The 19,953-nt window shown below is 50.1% G+C and overlaps 1 protein-coding gene across 1 annotated transcript in view; it reads left to right on the forward strand.

Moving 5' to 3' along the window:
• The window catches only part of LOC134433363 (zinc finger protein 665-like), a gene marked incomplete at its 3' end in the record, with an annotated part of 144,169 nt that overhangs the window by 55,470 nt on the left and 68,746 nt on the right, over positions 1 to 19,953 (forward strand). The gene's annotated exons all lie outside the window — the stretch shown is intronic.

Raw genomic sequence — 19,953 nt, forward strand, 5'->3', positions numbered from 1 at the left:
GTGCAAAGTGTTAACCATGCTGTTTTGCAAAATAGAGCTGCTGTAGATTTTTTGCTCTTAGCACAAGGGCATGGATGTGAAGAGTTTGAGGGAATGTGTTGCATGAATCTGTCTGATCATTCGGTGTCCATTCACACTAAGATAAAAGAATTACAACAGGGACTTCACAAACTTAAGGAAGAAGACGGTTTAGGAATTGACGAATGGCTTAAAGGCCTGGGACTTGGACCGTGGCTGAGGAACCTTGTGATCTATGCTATAGGACTGCTGGGTGTAATTTTACTGTTTTTGCTTATTTTGCCTTGTATCTTTAACTGTATCCAAAACATGGTCAGCCGTACAATAGCAAAAACATGGCAAACTAATCTCCTTGCACAAGAAGAAAACGGGGGAAATGTGGAGAGTATTATTAATAATTGGTTAGCTGAGAAAGGCCACACTGATATAATGCCACTGGTTAAGCTAAAGGAGAAAAGTCAGCAGTCAGCAAGCTGAAAGGAAGAGTCAGCAGCGACCTTGCTGCAACATGAGGATAGGGAGTTGAGATTAGTCCTGAATATATCCTAAGAATATGTAGAAAGTATCAAAAGTAGAACCATAGGAATGTAGAAGTAGGCGTAGGTGCTGATATGTAAGCTGATCAATCCTGAGCTCAACTTTTGCAATATGTATGAAGCTCATTATTAACTGTATTTAACCCGCCGTACTGATCAATAAAATTGAGCCTGTGATGATCAAACTGATGTCCTGGTTCCCTTCCGCCGACAGCCAGAATGCCAGAGAGAAAAAAAACTGGTGTTGAATCCTGGTCCAATGCCAGGGGGTGAGAGTGATGTGAGTCCAACCTTTACCTTTTGGTCTGCACCGTCGAGTTAGTAATGAAGAGTAGCTGAAACGGGCTTTCAAACACAGGCATTAATGGTCTGCAATTTAATGATTTTATCAAAACTCAGTTTCTCTGTTAAATGTTATTGGTTAATTTCTCTTTTTTCCATAGCTTGCATGTTTCTCTCATCAACTTCTACATACTCTGTATTTTGCAAGGAGTTGTATTTCTCAGCTAACTTAACTCCCAAAGTATTTTTATTCACCTATTTTTTCTGTGTATTTAATTCACTGTTTTTCTGTTCTATTTTTCAAGATGTTATCTATTTATCTCTTGCTTCTGTTTCTTACTTTCACTTACAGCTTAAATATTTCTTTCAACCCCTTACACTTAATTATTTTTTTTACACCATTCTTCTACACAGTACACTTCCCTCTAAGGAGATGTGGTAAAACTTGTACTGCACAATCTACATTACCTCTATTCTTTGTCTATATTCATTCTCACACATTCCTTCACACCCTCAAGACACAAACTGGATCATTATTGCTGGAAAATCACTGTGGCTCCCCTCACCTTGGGGTTGGCCCACAGGTCTCAGCATCTCTGGGCCTCCTGGAAGGGCCCTGGCTCTGGTTGCCTCTGGTGCACATTCACCTGTGAGGCTGTCTGCGTGTCACTCACGCTCTTACAGCTACGGCTCCCTCACACATCTGGGGAACACTAGTCTGGTTTGCAGGTCACAAAAACACATTTCAGCCACAGCCCCCACCTGCCCAGGGAACAGTATCTTGGTTTGCAGGTCACACACACACACACTTCCACTGCCCCCTTCCCACCTGCCCGGGAAGTTGAGGCTGACTTTGTGACTCACTCTCACGCACACAACAAGACAACAATAAGGTACCTTTTACTTCCACATCACTTATTACAAGTTAAGTATTACTGGCCAGTTTTGGTGCCATTGGATATCCTTTCTACCTAGCTGTTTTTTCTAACTTCAGATGTTTTTCACTATACTATACTATACTATACTATACTATACTATACTATACTATACTATACTATACTATACTATACTATACTATACTATACTTTTTAGTACTTTGTTGAGACAGGACTTATCTGCTCCTGTATCTATTCTAATTCTTCATTTAAGGGTCCCACTTCAAAGTTTACCAAGGGCTCTTCTAGATGTTACATCGGGTCCCCTATAGTATAAAGCCCCTGACCCTCTAATCGTCACCTTTAAGGATCTTCCCTAAATTATCTATTCCCTGGATATTGCTGCATCGAAACTGAGCTTTCTACAAAACCTCCTGACGTGTCCTCGCTCTCCACACTAATAGCAATGTCGCTCTCTCAAAGGGCCTTGAGGTGTCTCCATCCCTCTTGTACCTGACAGTACTGACCTATCCTTGCCTCCTCCTGGTGGTGGACCCGCCCACCCTGCACTTTCTCTAGCTACAGCAACCATGATCTTAGCCTTGGCCTTTGCTTTTTCTTCCTCCCTCCTTAAATACACCTTCAATGCCTCTCTTAATAACTCATTAATGTCCTTCTCTTGCCAATCTTCCATCTTTTCCAGTTTTCTCCGTATATCAGGCCAAGATTTGGTAACAAATTGGACTTTTAGCAGCATTTGACCTTCCGGGGTGTCTGGGTCTATTCTAGAGTACAACTGAAAGTTCCGCCTTAGGCGGTTAAGCCAGGCAGCAGGAGCTTCATCTTTCTCCTGTGTTCCCTCAAATGCCAATTGGGTATTAGTTCCTTTGGGAACTGACTCTTTGATCCCCCGTATTATCAAAGATCTATATTCCATCATGGCCTTCCTCCCCTCCTCCTGATTAGGGTTCCAGCTGGGCTCCGTTAGTGGCAATTTCTGTTCACCTGTTGGCACCTGGGGTCCTGGACTGTTATCTTTCTCCCAAATTCTTATGCCAGCATCCCTTATCATCTGGACCTCTTCTGGGGAAAATAATATACTCAGGATGGAATTCATCTCCCCCCAAGTGTAGATATTTGGACCTAGAAATTGATCCACTTGGTTGGCTATGCCCACTGGGTCCTCAACTAAATGCCCCAACTCTTTCTTGAATCCTCTCACCTCAGAAGCAGTTAGGCGAGCATTCACAAAGCCAACACCTCCTGCTACTCCTCCCATAGGAACCTCTCTGAGGGGAAAGAGTTTCTCTGCCTTGGAGGTCTTGGATCTGGTGCTACAGTAGGGCCCACCTTCAGATGTCAAACTACTTTGAGGGATATCTGGGTTACCCTGAACTTTCTGCCCATCAACAGGTGTATTTGCTAATAGATGTTTACCGGAGAAGGAGGCATTTGTGTCCCAACTAGGAGGAGGTAAAGGGACAGCAATAGGAAGGGGAGAAGAGCCCGAGTGGATATTAAGTGGAGCTGGAGAAGGGGTGGAGAGTGCAACAGGTGGAGTTGTGGTGATGTAGAAGGAACTGGAGGAGCTGAAGGTGGTGAGGGAGTGATTACTGGGGGAGATACTGGCTTTATAATAGGGGAAGCTGAAGAGGTAGAAGGAGGAATTTGAGCAGGTGGTAATGAGATGGCAGCCGGGGGAAGAACCGGACCTCCCATTTGAGGTGCTTGAAGAAGAGGATTATAAAGTGGAGGGGCAGAAGGAGGCAAATAATCCAGGGGGTCCCATCTTTTACTAGTTCCATCATCCCCTCCTTCATTTCCCTCCTTCTGTACCTTACAAATTCGCACCCCTTCATCCTCAACAGCACTCTTTACCCAGCAAGATACATACAGTAATTGCTCAGGATCACTATCTCCTCGAGCTGTCAGATAATTATTTAATTGTTGGCACATCCACTTATCCTTTGTCCCACACCAAGGCCATCCTCCTTGCACCTCTAATTCTGGCCAGACTTCTACACAGTAGTGGATCATTTTCACTTTATCTAATCCCTCTGTGGCCTCTATAGAATCCCATTTTACCAACAGTTCTCCTAAGGGACTATTGGGATGTATATTCCTCAGTCTCTTGCTGGTCTTTTTGCTATTACACCCTCCCATTTTACAGGTCTCAATAGTAAAAAGTCCCAAAGGTGCCTTTACTGACCGGTAATTTCAAAAAAAACCTCCTTTGAGGAGCTTCAGCCTCCTCCACCAAACTTCAAATTTCTGCCTGATGCTCAGGACTTTATACTGAAACAACTGCCCGATCTCTTGATTGCCCAACTTTCCCAACGTCAGGTCTTACATCTATCGGGACTTGAACACAAGAAACCTCGGCCAAGAATCCAAGTCGTGCCTGACTCCCTCAGTCAGGAAAAACAACTGCCTGATTTTTAGTTTGCCTAACCTGCCAATTCTTAGGCTTCACCGTATCAGGACTTAAAAGCAAACCACAGCCTCCTTCACTGGGGTTTGTGCCTGACTTCTTTGTCAGGACTTACTTTGCCTGCAGGCCTTATGAGCTACCCGAATCCTTCTCAGGACTTACAAATCCTACCCGAATCCTTCTCGGGACTTACAAATCTGCCTGACTTCCCTCTGTCAGGACTTACTTTGGGCGCGTGCCACTCATACAACTATTCCCTCCGCACGCCCAGAGGGGGGGGCCCCTTTTTTCCCCCTTAGGAGACAACTCACTCATGCTAATTCCAGGCACTTCCCCCTGTTCCTGGCTGGCTTTCTCACCAAAGTTCGGAAACGCGGTACTAAGGGGTCCACTCTCACTTCGAAGGTCCTGCTGCCGGCCCGTGTCTCACTCACACACACATGCACACGTCTCCCACTCCCGCCACCAGATTTCTCACCAGTCCGGTGCTCCTCTGCGTCACTAGTCCTGAGCTGATCCCTCTGGTCCTGGTAGCCAGCTGTCCTGGCGGTCCAAGATGGCCAGTCCTGGCGTCTTCTTGCAGCGTGGCTATCCCAGATGAGTCCCCAGCTGAAATAAACAGGGCAAGGAGACTTCTTCTCCTTTTTAATGCCTTTATTATAAGTGATCAGCTCAGGATTGGGCAGCTCGGCGGGGCTGCAGCTTCCCGTCGTCTCTCCCAGAGACGACTCAGAGGAGGAGGATATGCACAGCTTTGTCCACTAGGGGCAGAGCTGGGGGTCCGGTCCTCATGGGAGCCTTTAGGGCATGGTGATCCCATCCAATGTTACTTTTTCCCTGTTCCTTCCCGTCCACTCCTGGTTTGGGGACGACTCCCTTGATCAGGGCGAGAGGGACTCCGAAGGTGTTCCGCATCTCTGCAGGCTCAGCACTCCACTCCTCATATCCAGACATCACTCCAATCTCTTAACTCTTAGGTGGCTCCTTGCTTTTAAGGTTCTTTTTGCACGTTTGGAGGAGGGGTCCCACACAGCATGCTGGTCCTTGGAGTTATTTTGCATATTCCTCCCCTCCAAAGTCTCTTCTCCTCACTGTTTGGAAGGTACCCCACCCTTCACTGTCTCAGAGAAGGGCCCTTAACTCGCCCCAGCCAGGGCTTTTACTGATACATAAACAACTATTAACAACAATGACCCGTAATTACCATAACACAAGCCGCATCCCAAAAGTGGTAACCTTTTTCTCACAGAAAAAAATCAACAAAACTTTTGTTCATAACAGGAGCTGCAGCTGCATTGTCCTTCAGCCAGAGGCTCCTGTGCCAAGGGCTGGCAGTGATTCTGCCCCAGACACTTCTCAGCACCTTCCCAGCCCTGACTGATTGAACCTCTCTGTGCCTCTGTGCTGTGCCCAGGGTGGCTGCAGGCAGTGCCTCAGCCCTGCTGGGCTGGCAGATGAGCTGCTCATCAAGAGAATTGTGCTTTTGAAGCTCTTCTTGGTTACCAGGAGCTGCCTCTGTGCCAGGAATTCAGCCCAGCTCAGCAGCACAGACACAACACAAGGACGTTAATGAGCCTCTGGGGCTTTGTGCTGAGACCCTGAACAAATACCAGACTCTGAGAGGAAGCTGAAGAAACCTCTCCAGAACTCCAAGCCAGAATCCAACTCCAAAGTTTCTTATATTTCTAATGAGTGCCACTGAGGGACACAACTGAGAAAGTGTCCCCAGGCAGAACAGAGATCTGGAGGCAGTGATGACAGTTGTGGACAAAGAGAAGCAAAGTCTAGGTGCCCTGGAGCACAGCAGCAGGGTCTGTGCCACAAAGGGCTGTGAGGAGACACCTTGTCCTGGGGCCCTGGGGCCTCCTGGCACAGCCCCAGCAAGGCTGGGCACTGTCAGCCCCTTGTCCTGCCCTCAGCATCCACCCCTAGCCCACATCCCAGTGGCCTCAAGGATCTGCTGGAAGGAGTCCCTGAGGAGCCTTGGTCAGGAATGGCCCTGGGCGTTCCTGAATGCTCCCTGCAGGGACTGCAGGCTTTTCAAAGGAATTTGGGTTTGGCTATTGCCTTGGAGTCTCTGAGAGGTTTGTGCAATCATGGCCCCAATTATCTGCTGTAATTAGTCCCTGGAGACGCTTTGTCAGTAACAACACTCAATGAGGCTCATTAATGCTTCTAGGTACTCACTTTTTATAAGGTACTTGGTGCTTTTCTTTTGATTCAGACTCTTGAGAGGTTTGTGCAATCACAGCCCCTATTTTCTGCTTTAATGTGTCCCTTGAGAGTTTTGTACTGACACTCAGTGGGGCTCATTAATACTTTGAGGTACTCAAGGTTTTTAAGGTACTTTGGATTTTCCTTTCTACGTTCTGAATCTCTGAAAGGTTTTTCTGCCATCCTGGCCTCCAAATCTCTCCTCCACGGAGTCGATGAGGAGCCTGTGTTGGGGATGGACCTGAGTGGGACCCATTCATGCCTCGAGACACTTTGGGTGTTTCCTCTGATTTGGACTCCTGGAAAGGTTTGTGCAACCTCCTCTCATGTCCTGAGGTTCCAGGCTCATCTCCAAATGCATCACGGGGCTCATTAGGATCAGGTAAGTCCTGTCAAACCATGGCTCTGCCTTGATTTCCCTCTGCTCTAGTGCAGTTCATCAGAAAGTATTCTTTAGTGGTTTTGGTTCAACAGTTTGAGATTTCTTGGCCATTGCATCAATTATTGTGGTGAGTTCAGTGTTGGCTAATTACTTGTGCACTCACTAAAATATTCTTACTCATTTCCTGCTGTGGGATAGGATTAGGAGAAAGGTAAAGAAGGCTCAAAACATTTAAAGGGTATAAAGAAAAGTTTATTAATATTAACTAAAATAAAGTGTAAAAAGAACCAGAATAAAAATTTCAGAACAGAATAAAACTTTTCTTCTCCTCTCCCTACAACTTTTTCTTTCTTACTGACAATGGAAAGAAACAAAATCTCAAATTTTTAGTCAGTTTACCACTCCTAGAATAGTCTTTCTTCAGTTCACTTAGGGAGAGGAGTCTCTTTTTCATGCTATGGAGACTTCTCCAAAAGGAAACAGTGCTCTTGTGGTTCTCAATTTCCATGAATAGCAGGTGCCTGGAAAATCTGCAATTGTGAATTTCTCTCCCATTTTTTTCACAACTTTTCCCACAGCTGTGTTTATGGGCCATGTCAACTTAGGGGATATTATTTTAAAGATGAGCTCTTTAAGAGCAAGTGTTCTCTTCATCTATTTCTGAAATCATCTTCATCTCTGGGAACAGAGGTCTTCTCCTCTCCCTGAGGGCACAGGGTCTTATCACTCTGCTCTCTTTCAATATTCTAACTTCTCATGGGACCACAGCTACTTTCACATTTGCTTCCTTTAGCATGGAGGCCTTTGCTGAACAAGTCATCTCCCCATACTTTTCAATGCCTTATAGGGAAAAAGAGAGTCTGATGTATCAATTACGTCCTTCTCCATAGATTTACAAGGGGATTTAAGCCCCAAGATCAAAGCATTTCCTCATCCCTCCCATCAGGCACTCAACTTCTTCTTCACTGACCTTGGTGTTTTCATGTTGCTCCTCTGTGGGCCTGCACTTTGTCCTTTTCTCTCACTCGATGGAGGATGGAAGCACTGAAAGAGTTCATATCTCACCCGGGGCCTGCAGATGGTTCTGTGACCCCGGCCAGGCTCAGTGCTTGTGGCCGGAGCTGTTTTACGATGGAGGTTTCTGCAGCAGCTGCGCTGGGGCTGCGTCAGGATGGGCCGTGCTGGGGCAGGGCCAGGATCTCAGCAGCCAGGCCAGAACACAGCAGCAGCAGCTCGGATGGGGCCGATGGCTTCTCCTCCCCCTGCCCGGGGCTTGCGGGTGAACCCCAACGGTGGCAGAATCTTGGCTGAGCCGGCCCGGCACGGGGCTGCTCCTGGGGCACGGCGGATCCTGGCTGGGCCCGGGCTGGCGGTGGGGCAGGGCTCAGCAGTGCCCAGACGGTCACAACTGCAGCCATGGCCCGCCCGGCCTTGGCCCCGTGGCCTCCCCTGCCCTGCCTGGCAGCCGATGGGGCCTGGAGGGGTCCCTGGACGGCAGGAGCCGCCCGGCCCGCCCTGGCTGAGACGGGGCCAGGTCAGCCTTGTAACCTCTTTGCCAGCCAGAAGGGAAAGAGACCCTCCCAGGCTTTCTCATCTTTAACATGTGTCTTCACAGAAGTGTGTACAGTTTCCTTAGTGGTTTAACAGATTGTCAATTCTCATAGCTAATTACTGATTGGCTTTTTGTCAGACACGAAGGAAACTGCTAGCAGCTTCTCTTAGAACATCACTTCCATGACAGAAAACCATCACAACAACAGAGAGCACAGAACTCCTTTGTCCCTATGTAGTGGTCATGTGCCCGAGGCCTCAAAATCCAGTCTTAGGAGATGTCTGGGCCCTCTCCAAGGTGTTTCCAAATGAAAACATTTAGTTCATAGTCTAGGAAAATCACCAGAGGACAGGGACAGCCTGACCTGTCTGTCCTGGGAGCAATCTTTGGACATATGGAATTTAGGAGGCAAAATTCTAATTTTGGCCCTGGCCCTTCCACATGAAGGCTGGTTCTTATCCTTATGAATGAAGAAACAGAGGCCCAGTATTTCAGGGACAGATGAGAGGTGACCACCAGTGGCCAAGACATCCAGATCTGGCAGGTTTTGTTCTAAGAGATACCCTTCCATAGAGGAAATTTTTTAGGGAGAGTACCAAGTTGAGCAATGGGCATCTGAAAAGACAGATGGTTCTTTTCCCTAACAAGGAAAGTATAGAGCCCCAGTGCTCCAGGAGCTGATGAGAGGCAACCCTTGACCTCCCAAAATCAGCCAGTGATGTCCAGGTGGCCCCTGAGAGGCCAAGGCAGCCAGACCTGTTCCATGTTCCTTTGGTTCCATGGGGCCCCCCAGTGTCCCAATGGTCCCTTCCCTCCAGTAGGCCCTGAGGTGTCATAATGCCCCCTTGGCAACACGAGGCCCCGAAGAGTCACAATGGTCTCCATGGTTCCATCAGGCCCCACAGAGTCATCATGGTCTCTGGGTTCCATGAAGCCCCTCTGTGTCACCAAGGCCCCTTGGTTCCACAGGCTCCAGTGGTGCCACAATGATCCCCTTGGTTCCATGGGCTCCAGTGGTGTCACAATGATCCCCTTGGTTCCATAAGGTCCCCAGAGTGTCCCAGGGATCTCCATGGGAAGGAAAGGACCCAGCCCCAGTGTTGCAGGGGCAGCCACCAGAGGCCAAGGCCAGCCAGACTTGACAGTACTGGCAGATTTTGCTTGGGAGCAACCATTGGATATACAGAATTTAAGAGGTGGAATCCCAATTTCAGACATGGACACCCAGAGGAGAAGGACGGTTCTTTTCCATAGGAAGGAAAGCAGGGAACACCGGTGTTTGAGGGGTAGATGAATGGGGGCCATCAGAGGCCTAGGCCAGCCAGACCTGTTTATACTGGCAACTTTTGTCATGGAGGACTTCTTGGATATATGGATATTTGGGAGGAGGAATCTCAATTTTGACCATGGAGACCTTGAGAAAAAGGACAGTTCTTTCCATTGGAAGAAAAGCACTTTGCCCCAATGTTTGGAAAGCAGGTGAGAGGCAGCCCCCAAGAGGCCAAGGGCAGCCAGGTCTGTCTTTTCTGGCAGCTTTCCCTTGGGAGCAATTCTGGAATGTATGGAGTTTTGGAGGTGGAATCCCAGTTTTGGCCATGGGCACCTGGTCAAGAAGGATGGGGTTTTTTCCCATAGGAAAGAAAAGCATGAAGTCCTGTGACAGTGTTCACAGGGGTCCAAGGAAGAGGGAAGAGACGAGGAACTGAATCCATGTTTCAGAAGGCTTGATTTTTTATTTTATGATATATATTATATTAAAATTATACTGAAGGAATAGAAGAAAGGATTTAATCAGAAGGCTAGCTAAGAATATAAAAAGAAAAAATAAAAATAAAAGCAAAAGCTTGTGTCTTGGACAGAGAGTCTGAGCCAGCTGACTGTGATTGGACAGTAATTAGAAACAACCACATGAGACCAATCACAAATCCACCCGTTGCATTCCAGAACAGCAGATAACCATTGTTTACATTTTGTTCCTGAAGTTTTTCAGCTTCTCAGGAGAAAAAATCCTAAGGAAAGGATTTTTCAGAAAACATGTCTGTGACACTGTGGCTCCAGGTGGGCCGGGGGGATACCAGGAGACAGGGACCCCGCTGGGCACTGGACTTGTTGGGAGAAATTGTGAGGGGGAGCTGGAGTGGAGTGACCAACCCAGTGACCTCACACAGCCCTGCTGGGATGTCAAACAGCCCCTCTGGGATGTCACAGCCTGCTCTGTGATGTCACATCCGGTCTCTGATGTCACTGTGAACTCTGTGATGTAATAGTCTGCTCTGTGATATCATAGTTTTCTCTCTGATGTCAGACCTCTGCCCTGTGATGTCACAGCTGGCTCCATTATGTCAAAGAGGCAGTTTATGATGTCATAGCTCTCAATGACCTCACATACCCCACTCTGTGATGTCATAGCCTACTCTGTGATCTCATGTTACCAGATGATAAATTGTCTGCACCAGGTGAGCTGACACCTGGAGCTTGGTCTCCACAACCCCAGGCCTATGGAAACCACACAATGCCCATTGTGTAAGAAGGGAACTGGAAGTTCAGCAGCCTCAGTGTCCTGACAGCTCAGCCAAGCCCACTGGAACATTGGGCTCCACAACCACCAGACCATCAGAGAGACCCCCAGGAAAGAAGAATGCATGCAAAACTGGAGGGGAAATGTGTTAATGATTTTGGGAAAATGACTATCATATGTGTGTTTAGTCCAGGAAAATCAAAGAATATGTGAGCAAAATACAGAAAATAAACAATAACTTTCCTGTACTCAGCATGCAGGGCTTTGGAAGGAGCTATCCTCTGTGCATCCAGCTGAATAAAGAATGCTGCTTCTTAATGCTACACTGGGGTTAAGGAGCTATCTGTTTTACTGAATTTTTGGTAACATTCCCACTGCCAAGGAAAGCTCTGTCTTCTACTGTTCACAAATAGAGAAGGGCTGGTGGCAGATGTGGGGCTCGGAGGCTGCCTGGGGCAAAGTGACCATGAGATAATAAAGTTTTCAATGTTCTGTGAAAGAAGGAGGGGCAGCAACAAAACCTCTGCACTGGAATTAGGAAGGGCAGACTTTGGCCTATTTAGGATGCAGATTTGGGAATACCAAATCAGGTCCTGATTTTTTTAAAAAGAAACACCCTTTAATAACAAAGGGGTTCAGGAAGGATGGACACACTTCAAGAAAGTAATCTTAATGGGGAAGGAGCAGCCTGTCCCAGTGTGGGAAAAGATGAGCTGGTAAGGAAAATGACTGTCCTGGCTGCCTGTGGAACTTTTGTGGGAACTCAAGAGAAGAAAGAGTGAGCATCACCTTTGGACAGAAGGTCAGGCAACTAAAGAAGCATTTAAGGATGTTGTTAGGTCATGCAGAAAGAAAAGGAATGAGGTGAAAGGTAAATTAGAGTTTAACCTGACCACTTGTGGAAAAAAAAACCAAGAAAATTTGTCTATAAAAAATTAATAGCAAACATGGGATAAGGAGAAGATTTAATCTTTATTGGATGCAGTGGAGAATATAGTGACTAAAGATAAAGAACAGACTAAGCTACTTAACATTTGTTTGTCGCAATTTTCAATATTAGGACAGGTTGTCCTCAGGACAAGTGTTCTCCTGAGCTGGTGGATGGGCACAGGGAGAAGAACAGGCCCCTGTAATCCAGGAGGAAGAAGCTGGGGACCTGCTGAGCCACTCAGTTGCACACAGGTTTCTCAGGGAGCAGATGGGATCCATCCCGGGGAGATGAGGGAGCTGTGGATGAGCTCCCCAAGCTGCTCTCTACCATTTACCATCAGTGCTGGCTCAGCAGGGAGGTCCCAGAGGACTGGAGGTGCCAATGTGAGCTCATCGCCAAGAAGGGCTGGAAGGAGGATCTGGGGAACTCCAGGCCTGTCAGCCTGACCTGGGTGCCCGGCAAGGTTATGGAACAGATCACCTTGAGTGCCATCACAGGACACCCACAGGATGGCTGAGGGATCAGAGCCAGCCAGCGTGGATTTCAATGTCTGCATTGATGATCTGCATGAGGGGATTGAGTCCAGCATCAGAAAATTTGCAGATGACACCAAGCTGGGTGTGAGTGTGGATCTGCTGGAGGGTGGGAGGGCTCTGCAGAGGGACCTGGACAGGCTGGATCAAGGGCCCAAATCCAACAAGGTGAGGTTTAACAAGGCCAAGTGCTGGGTCCTGCACTTTGGCCACAACAACCCCTGTAGTGCTACAGGCTGGGGACAGAGTGGCTGGACAGCAGCCAGGCAGAAAGGGACCTGCAGGGACTGATGGACAGCAGGCTGGACATGAGCCAGTAGTGTGCCCAGATGTGCAAGAAGGCCAATGGCTCCTGGTCTGGATCAGGAATGGTGTGGCCAGCAGGAGCAGGGCAGTGATTCTTCCCCTGCACTTGGCACTGGTGAGGCAACACCTCGAGTGCTGTGTCCCGTTCTGGGCCCCAAATTTAGAAAGGACATGGAGGGACTGGAGCATGTCCAGAGAAGGGCAACAAGGCTGGTGAGGGGTCTGGAACACAAGTCCTGTGAGGAGAGGCTGAGGGAGCTGAGGTTGTTTATCCTGGAGAAGAGGAGGCTCAGGGAGACAAGGCAGTGTCAGGGCACAGGTTGGACTTGATGATATCCAAGGTCATTTCCAGCCCTGCTGATTCTGTGACTGTCTGGAACCACCCTTGGAGCAGTTGCAGGAGGAGCCCTGGGCATCCTCTTCAGAAGCTCCAGCAGCCCAGGTCCCTCAGCTTCTCCTGCCAGCCCCAAAGCCCATCCTGTCAGTCCTGCAGAGCCTCTGCAGCTCCTCCTCACTGCCCAGAACAGGGAGCCCCAGAGCCAGACACAGCAGCCCAGATGTGCCCCCCTGGGCTGGGGTGCCTCTCGCAATGGAGCAGCACCAGGGACTGCAGGAGCCTGCAGACAATTCCTGCAGCACTTGTAGGATGATCCTACTGCCCAAGGGACATTCCCATGTTGCCGAGTCAGGAACTGCAATGGGGAGTGGGGCCAGAGAGGACAGAGCAAACAGGGATGGGCTGTTTGCAGGGGATGAGAAAGGGATGGGCAATGGGAAAAAATCTGGATCAGGAAAGAGGAAAGAAAGCAAAGGTGGAAGCAAAGGAAATGCTGAGGGCAGTTTGGGGTGGCTGCCAGGCAGCCCTGGCTCTGAGCAACAGCATCTGCAGTGGGACAGAAAAGTCCCAGCTGCTTGGAACAAACTTTCTGGCTGACTGCAAAGGCCAGGACAAACCTGAGTGGTTTCCCTGCTGTCCCCCAGCCCTTGCTGGCCCCAGGGGCTGATGGCATTTGTGCTCCCTCAGGTTCATGTCCCCATACCAACAGCATGGGGATGCTCCCCCTGCTCTGTGCAATGTAAACAGGGGGAGTTTGCATTGCAAACTCCTGAGCCAGTACTGCCGTGTCTGTGCCTGCAAGGATGGGGCACCTGTGTCAACTGGGGGAAGGGCCAGGGCTGCAGAGGGGGGATGTTGCTGGCAGCTCCATGAGGACGCTCTGGGTCGCTGCCCTGGGCTGTCCAGTGCACTGGGGATGGATCAGCCCCTGCTCTGCTGCTCCTTCTCATCTGCCCCAGGGCCCTTGCAGAGCCCCAGCCATGCTGTTTGCCCCCAGCCTGCCCACGGCCAGCCTGGGGCTGCTCACAGGGGTTTTCTTTGCTGGGCATTGGCTTGGGTGTGTTCTTGAGAGAGCCTGGGCAAGGAGCATGGAGCCCCCAGGCCCTGGGCTGAGGCATCAGCACTGCCCCAGCAGTGCCCATGGCCTGTCCCTGCTGCAGCCCCGGCACTGCCACCCCCAGGGCTGTGCCCGGCCCCGAGAACACTCAGGCCCTACAGCAACACCAGGGCCACCACGGCAGCGGGGCAGGGCCACGGCAGCAGCACTGGCAACACCAAGTGCTGCTGCTGCTGGGCACAGCTGCTGGGCCAGCACTGATCTGCCCCCAGCTCTGCACACAGATATTGCTGCCGCAGCTCCAGAAAAGGAACAAAAGGGGGATCTCCTGTGAAAAGTCTGCTGGGAAATCTTTAAGGTAATTTGAACCCACCAAGAGCATCGCTCCTCATTGACAGAGTCTATGGGTTACAGTGAAGATGTGGATGAACAAACGAGACATGTCAGGATCAATGGCTTTTGTTTGGGGACAATATTTAAAAAGATAAAACAATGAAACCAACAAGAAGTTTTACAGATTACTTATATAAAAAGTAATTTGCAGAATTTGGCAACAAGTTTAATCCTTCTGAAACCATCCAGTCATCAGTCTCCACACTGCAGCCTTGAGCTCCTGGTTCCTCAGGCTGTAGATGAGGGGGTTCAGGGCTGGAGTCACCACCGAGTACACAACTGACACTGCCAGATCCAGTGATGGGGATGAGATGGATGGGGGCTTCAGGTAAGCTAAAAAGCCAGTGCTGAGGAACAGGGAGACCACGGCCAGGTGAGGGAGGCAGGTGGAAAAGGCTTTGTGCCATCCCTGCTCAGAGGGGGATTATCAGCACAGCCCTGATGATCTGCGCATAGGAGAAAACAATGAACACAAAACAACCAAAACTTAAACAGACACCAAGCAATGAAATCCAAATTTTTCTGAAGGTGGAGTGTGAGCAGGAGAGCTTGACGATCTGGGGCACCTCACAGAAGAACTGGCCCAGGGCATTGCCATGGCACAGGGGCAGGGAAAATGTATTGGCTGTGTGCAGCAGAGCATAGAGAAAGCCACTGGCCCAGGCAGCTGCTGCCATGTGGGCACAAGCTCTGCTGCCCAGGAGGGTCCTGTAGTGCAGTGGTTTGCAGATGGACATGTAGCGGTCGTAGCACATGACGGTCAGGAGGAAAAATTCTGCTGCAATGAAGAAGAGAAAGAGAAACACCTGTGCAGCACATCCTGAGTAGGAGATGTCCCTGGTGTCCCAGAGGGAATTGTGCATGGCTTTGGGGACAGTGGTGCAGATGGAGCCCAGGTCAATGAGGGCTAGGTTGAGCAGGAAGAAGAACATGGGTGTGTGCAGGTGGTGGCCGCAGGCTACAGCGCTGATGATGAGGCCGTTGCCCAGGAGGGCAGCCAGGGAGATGCCCAGCAAGAGGCAGAAGTGCAGGAGCTGCAGCTGCTGCGTGTCTGCCAGTGCCAACAGGAGGAAGTGCCTGATGGAGCTGCTGTTGGACATTACTTCACTCTGGGCATGGTGGACTGTTAAAACAAGACATTGACAAGTGTGACCCATTGCTTTGGGTCAATCCTATGTATTTTATTGGGAATCTGTGCAAAATCACTTCTCTTCCTGTGAGGAAATTTTGCTAAACATTTTTTGATTTTGAGTTTTTGCTGCTGAGTTTCTGCCTCAACTTTACCATTGCCCTCAACCTGAAGACTGGGGAGACCCCATGAAAACAGGACTCCCTGTGCTCCAGTGCAGAAGTGCTAGAGCCCATACAGGAGTCCATTGATAATTACAACTCCTCTGTTTCTGGGTGCCTGCACTTAAATATATCTTGAAAAATAAAGTGGACTTTTGGAACTCTCCAGTTTAAAATTAATTTTCTCCAAACAATTCTGTTGTTCCCTGTGCAGCTGGACAGGAAGTAATACAAAAGGTTGGTCTGGCTCTCTGCTTCCTGGAGCAGTGCCCACTGGGAGCTGTTTCTCTCTATCCAAGCCTTGTCCCTGCCAGTGCTGCCAGAGCCCAGCCCAGCCATGGGGGCTGAGCTCTGCCCTGCAGACCCCTACCAGCGCAAGGCACTGCCCAGGGGCATCTCCCTGGCAGCAGGGCCTTAAGGGCAGGCCAGACAGAGATGCTGCAAGCCAAGGTGCTGCTGCTTCTATCTGTAGGGAGAGGAGGCTGAGGAGGCACTTTCTGAGGGAGATCTGAGGCCCATCTGCTGATGCCCAGGGTGACAGTGCAGGAGTCTCAGTGACACAGCCAAAGCTGACAGGCCCTTTCCCTTCCCTTAAGGAGAAAGTTGAGAGAAGCCCTGGCCATGCAGCACCATCTCCAGAGCAGGAGGAATCTGCCCTGATGGGGGTGGCTCCTTCCACCTCCAACTTCTCCCCTGCAGCGTCCATGGGGAGCTGCCAGGCAGGCTGAGAGCTGCCCCTGGCAGGTGGCACATGCCCTGGACTGGCCAAGAGCCCTGAGGGCTGCAGGAGCTGCTCTGCAGGACAGCCCTGGGCAGCCCTGGTTGCAGCTCCAGCTTCAGCCCCTGCAGCCGTCCCTGGCAGCAGGAGCCATCCTGCCCTGTCCCTGTGATGGTGCCCAGGGCAGCCCTGTTCTGGAGCACATCCTCCTCCTCCTCCTCCTCCTGTGTCACAGAGAAACTGGGAGAGTCCTCCTGACACATCCCCCAGTCTCTGGGGTGTGCTGGCTTCAGGAGATCCCTCCAGGAGCACAGGAGACATTGCCCTGCACCCACAGACTCACCATGCACAGGGCTGTGAAGATGTTTTCCCAAGTTAAGTCTCAGCTCAATGTCTTCCCAATCCTGATTGCCTTCAGCCTGTCTCTGCCTGGCTCCTGTCCCCTCAGTGCCTGCAGGCAGAGCCCTCAGCCCTGCTGGGCTGGGAGAGGAGCTGGCCCTGGGAAGAGCTGTTCCTTTAAAGCTCAGAAGCACAGACACAGCACAAGGACTTTAATGAGATTCTTGGGGATTTGGGGTTGTTTACATCAGACTCAGCCCCTGAGAGAGTGTTCAAAAAACTTCTCAAAAACTCAAACTTAAATTGAAACTCCAAAGTTTTCCAAGTTTTAATGGGAACCACTGAGAGACACGAATGAGAAATTGTCCCCAGGTTCCAGTTAAAGCAGAACACTGGAGGCAGTGATGACAGCTGGGGACAAACAAGGCAAATGTGTCTCTGGTGCTGAGCAAAGCTGGATGTGGTTCAGGAATGCCAAGGGCCAAGGCCTGAGCCCCAGCCCCTGGCCAGGCAGATCCTGTCCCTCCCTCCTTGCTCAGGGCTCTTCCCAGGATGGGCACTGGCATGTGGGGATGTGCAATGGCAAGGGCAGGAGCATGGGGCGGCCCCTGCCAGGCTGCTGAGCAGGGACAAGGAGGCCATGAGGCCCCAGCCCTGCAAGGGTTACTTGTCCCCTCGTGGCCTCAGGCCCAGGCCCAGCAGCCATGGCCAAAGTGCTGCCCAAGATGGCTCTGGCAGGGCTGTCTTGCAGCTGCTGCCCATCCCTGTGCCCTGTGCAGCCCAGGCTGTCCCAGGTTGTCCCTGCCTTGCACCTCTGTCCCTTCAGGCTGTCGGCGTCCCCCGGCTGCCCCACCTGGCTGGGCCCTTCCTTTGCTGACAGCTCTGCCTCCTGCCTGCCTCTGCCTGCCCACACGAAGCCTTGGGCTGACCCAGACTCCTTCTGGAGGATGTGCTGCACCACAGCCCTGTCTGGGAGGGAAATTCCTGTCTCGTCATGTCCTGCCTGGATCTCGCCTGCTGCATTTGGGCTACCATTTCTGTATCTGGCACTTTCCCACTATGGAGAAAAAGCTCCACCATTTCTGAATCCACCTTTTAAGTCCTGCCAGGCCACTCCAGTTCTGTCCTCAGTCTCTTCAGAACTCAGACCAGGCTCATCAGCCTCCATATATTGGTTATGTTCTTTAGGCCTGCAAACCCCAGCATGGGAGATCTTTGAGCCCTCTACATGGTGTTTTCAGATGAAAACATTCTGCTCATAATCTAAGAATATATCATAAGTACCCAAGGCCAGGCTGAGGTGTCTGTCAATGGCAGGTTTTGTCTGGGAGCAATCCTGGGATAGGTGGAATTTTGTCAGTCAAATTCCAGTTTCTGCCACCGCCCCTGGTCAAGGCCAGTATTTTTCCATAGGAACGAAAGCACAGAGCCCTGTTGCTTCTGAGGTAGATGAGATGTGATCACCAAAGGCCATGGCCAGGCAGAGCTGGCAAGTTTTTTTTCTGGGTATCTTTCGCTTGCCTACAGGAAAGTTTTAATGGGGGAGTACCAATGCTGTCCATGGGTGTCTGAAAAGAGAGACAGTTCTTTCCATAAGAAGGAAAGCATGGAGCCTCAGTGATCCAGGAGCTGATAAGAGGCAGCCCTCAACATTCCAAGAGCAGCTGGACCTTTCAGGTGGCCCTTGGGAGGCCAAACTAGCCAGATCTGTTCCATGTCCCCTTGGTTCCATGAGGCTCTGCAGGGTCACAGTGGCCCTTTGGTTCCGTGGGGCCCCACAGTGTCACAATGGTTTCCATGATTCCATGGGGCCTTGCAATTCCACAGTGCTCTCCATGGATCCACAGTGCCCTGCAGGATCACAATGGCCCTTTGGTTCCATGAATTCCCACAGTGGCACAATGGTCTCCACAGGAAGGAAGCAACCAAGTCCCAGAGTTGCAGGCACAGAGAGGCAATCACCAAAGGCCAGCCAGACTTGACTGTGTTGGCAGATTTTTTCTGGAAGCAATCCCCATATGGACAGAATTTTAGAGGTAGGATCCCCTCTTTGGACATGGACAACTGGACAAGAAGGATGATTCTTTTTCAGAGGAAGGAAATAATGGAACAACATTGTTTTAGGGGCAGAAGCAGAGGCTATCTGAGCCACAGGCCAGACACACCTGTTTGTCCTGGCAGCTTTTATCACAGAGAAATCCTTGTGTATACAGAATTTTGTGGGGCTGAATCTCAGTTTTGACCATGGACACCATGACAAGAATGACAGTTCCTTTTCATTGGAGGGAAAGCAGCAAGCCCCAGTGTTTCAAAAGCAGGTAAGAGGTAGCTCCCAAGAGGCCAAGGGCAGCCAGAATTGTCTGTCCTGGCAGCTTTCACTTGGGAACAATCCTTGGATGGATGGAGTTTTGGAGGTGGAGTCCCAGTTTCGACCATGGGCACCTGGTTAAAATGGATGGTTTTTCTATAGGAAGAAAATGCACAAAGTCCAAGTGTTGTGGAGGAAGATGAAAGGTGGCCACCATAGGCCAAGCTAGCCAGACCTTTCTCTCTTGGCACCTTTCATCTCAGGGAAATCCTTGGATGTAAGGAATTTTGGAGGTGAAATCTCAGATTTGGCCGTGGGCACCAGGAGAGGAAGAAGAGTTCTTTTCATTAGGATGGAAAGCAAAAAGCCCCAGTGTTTCAAAGGCAGATGAGAACCAGTCCTCAGGAAGCCAAGGCCAGCCAGACCTGTCTCTCCTGGAAGCTTTTGTCTGGGAGAAATCCCTAGATCTAGGGAATTCTGGAGGTGGATTCCCAACTTTGGCCATGGGTGACTGGATGTGAAAGGTGCTTTTTTTCCCATAAGAAAGAAAAGCACATTGTCCCAGTTTTTCAAAGGCAGATGAGAGGTGGCCCCTGGGTGGTCAAGCAAGCCAGATCTGTCTGTCCTGGCAGATTTCATCTGGGAACAATCTTTGCTTAGGTGGAAGTCTGGAGGAGGAATCCTGATTTTGGCCATGGACAGCTGAAGGAGAAGGACAGTTTTGTCCACAGGAAGGAGAGCCCAGAGTCCCAGTGCTCCAGGGGCTGATGAGCAGCAGCCCTCGACATGCCAGGGTCAGCTGGAGCTGTCAGGTGGCCCCCAGGTGTCCCAGCCAGCCAGGCCTTGATGCCTTGAGAGGCTGCCTAGAACAGAGGCTGGACAGTGTTACAGGAATAAAGCAGGGATTTATTAAAAGGTCTTCAAAGGATACAC

Source organism: Melospiza melodia, unplaced genomic scaffold (genome assembly GCF_035770615.1).
Source record: "Melospiza melodia melodia isolate bMelMel2 unplaced genomic scaffold, bMelMel2.pri scaffold_18, whole genome shotgun sequence".
Taxonomy (NCBI): domain Eukaryota; kingdom Metazoa; phylum Chordata; class Aves; order Passeriformes; family Passerellidae; genus Melospiza; species Melospiza melodia.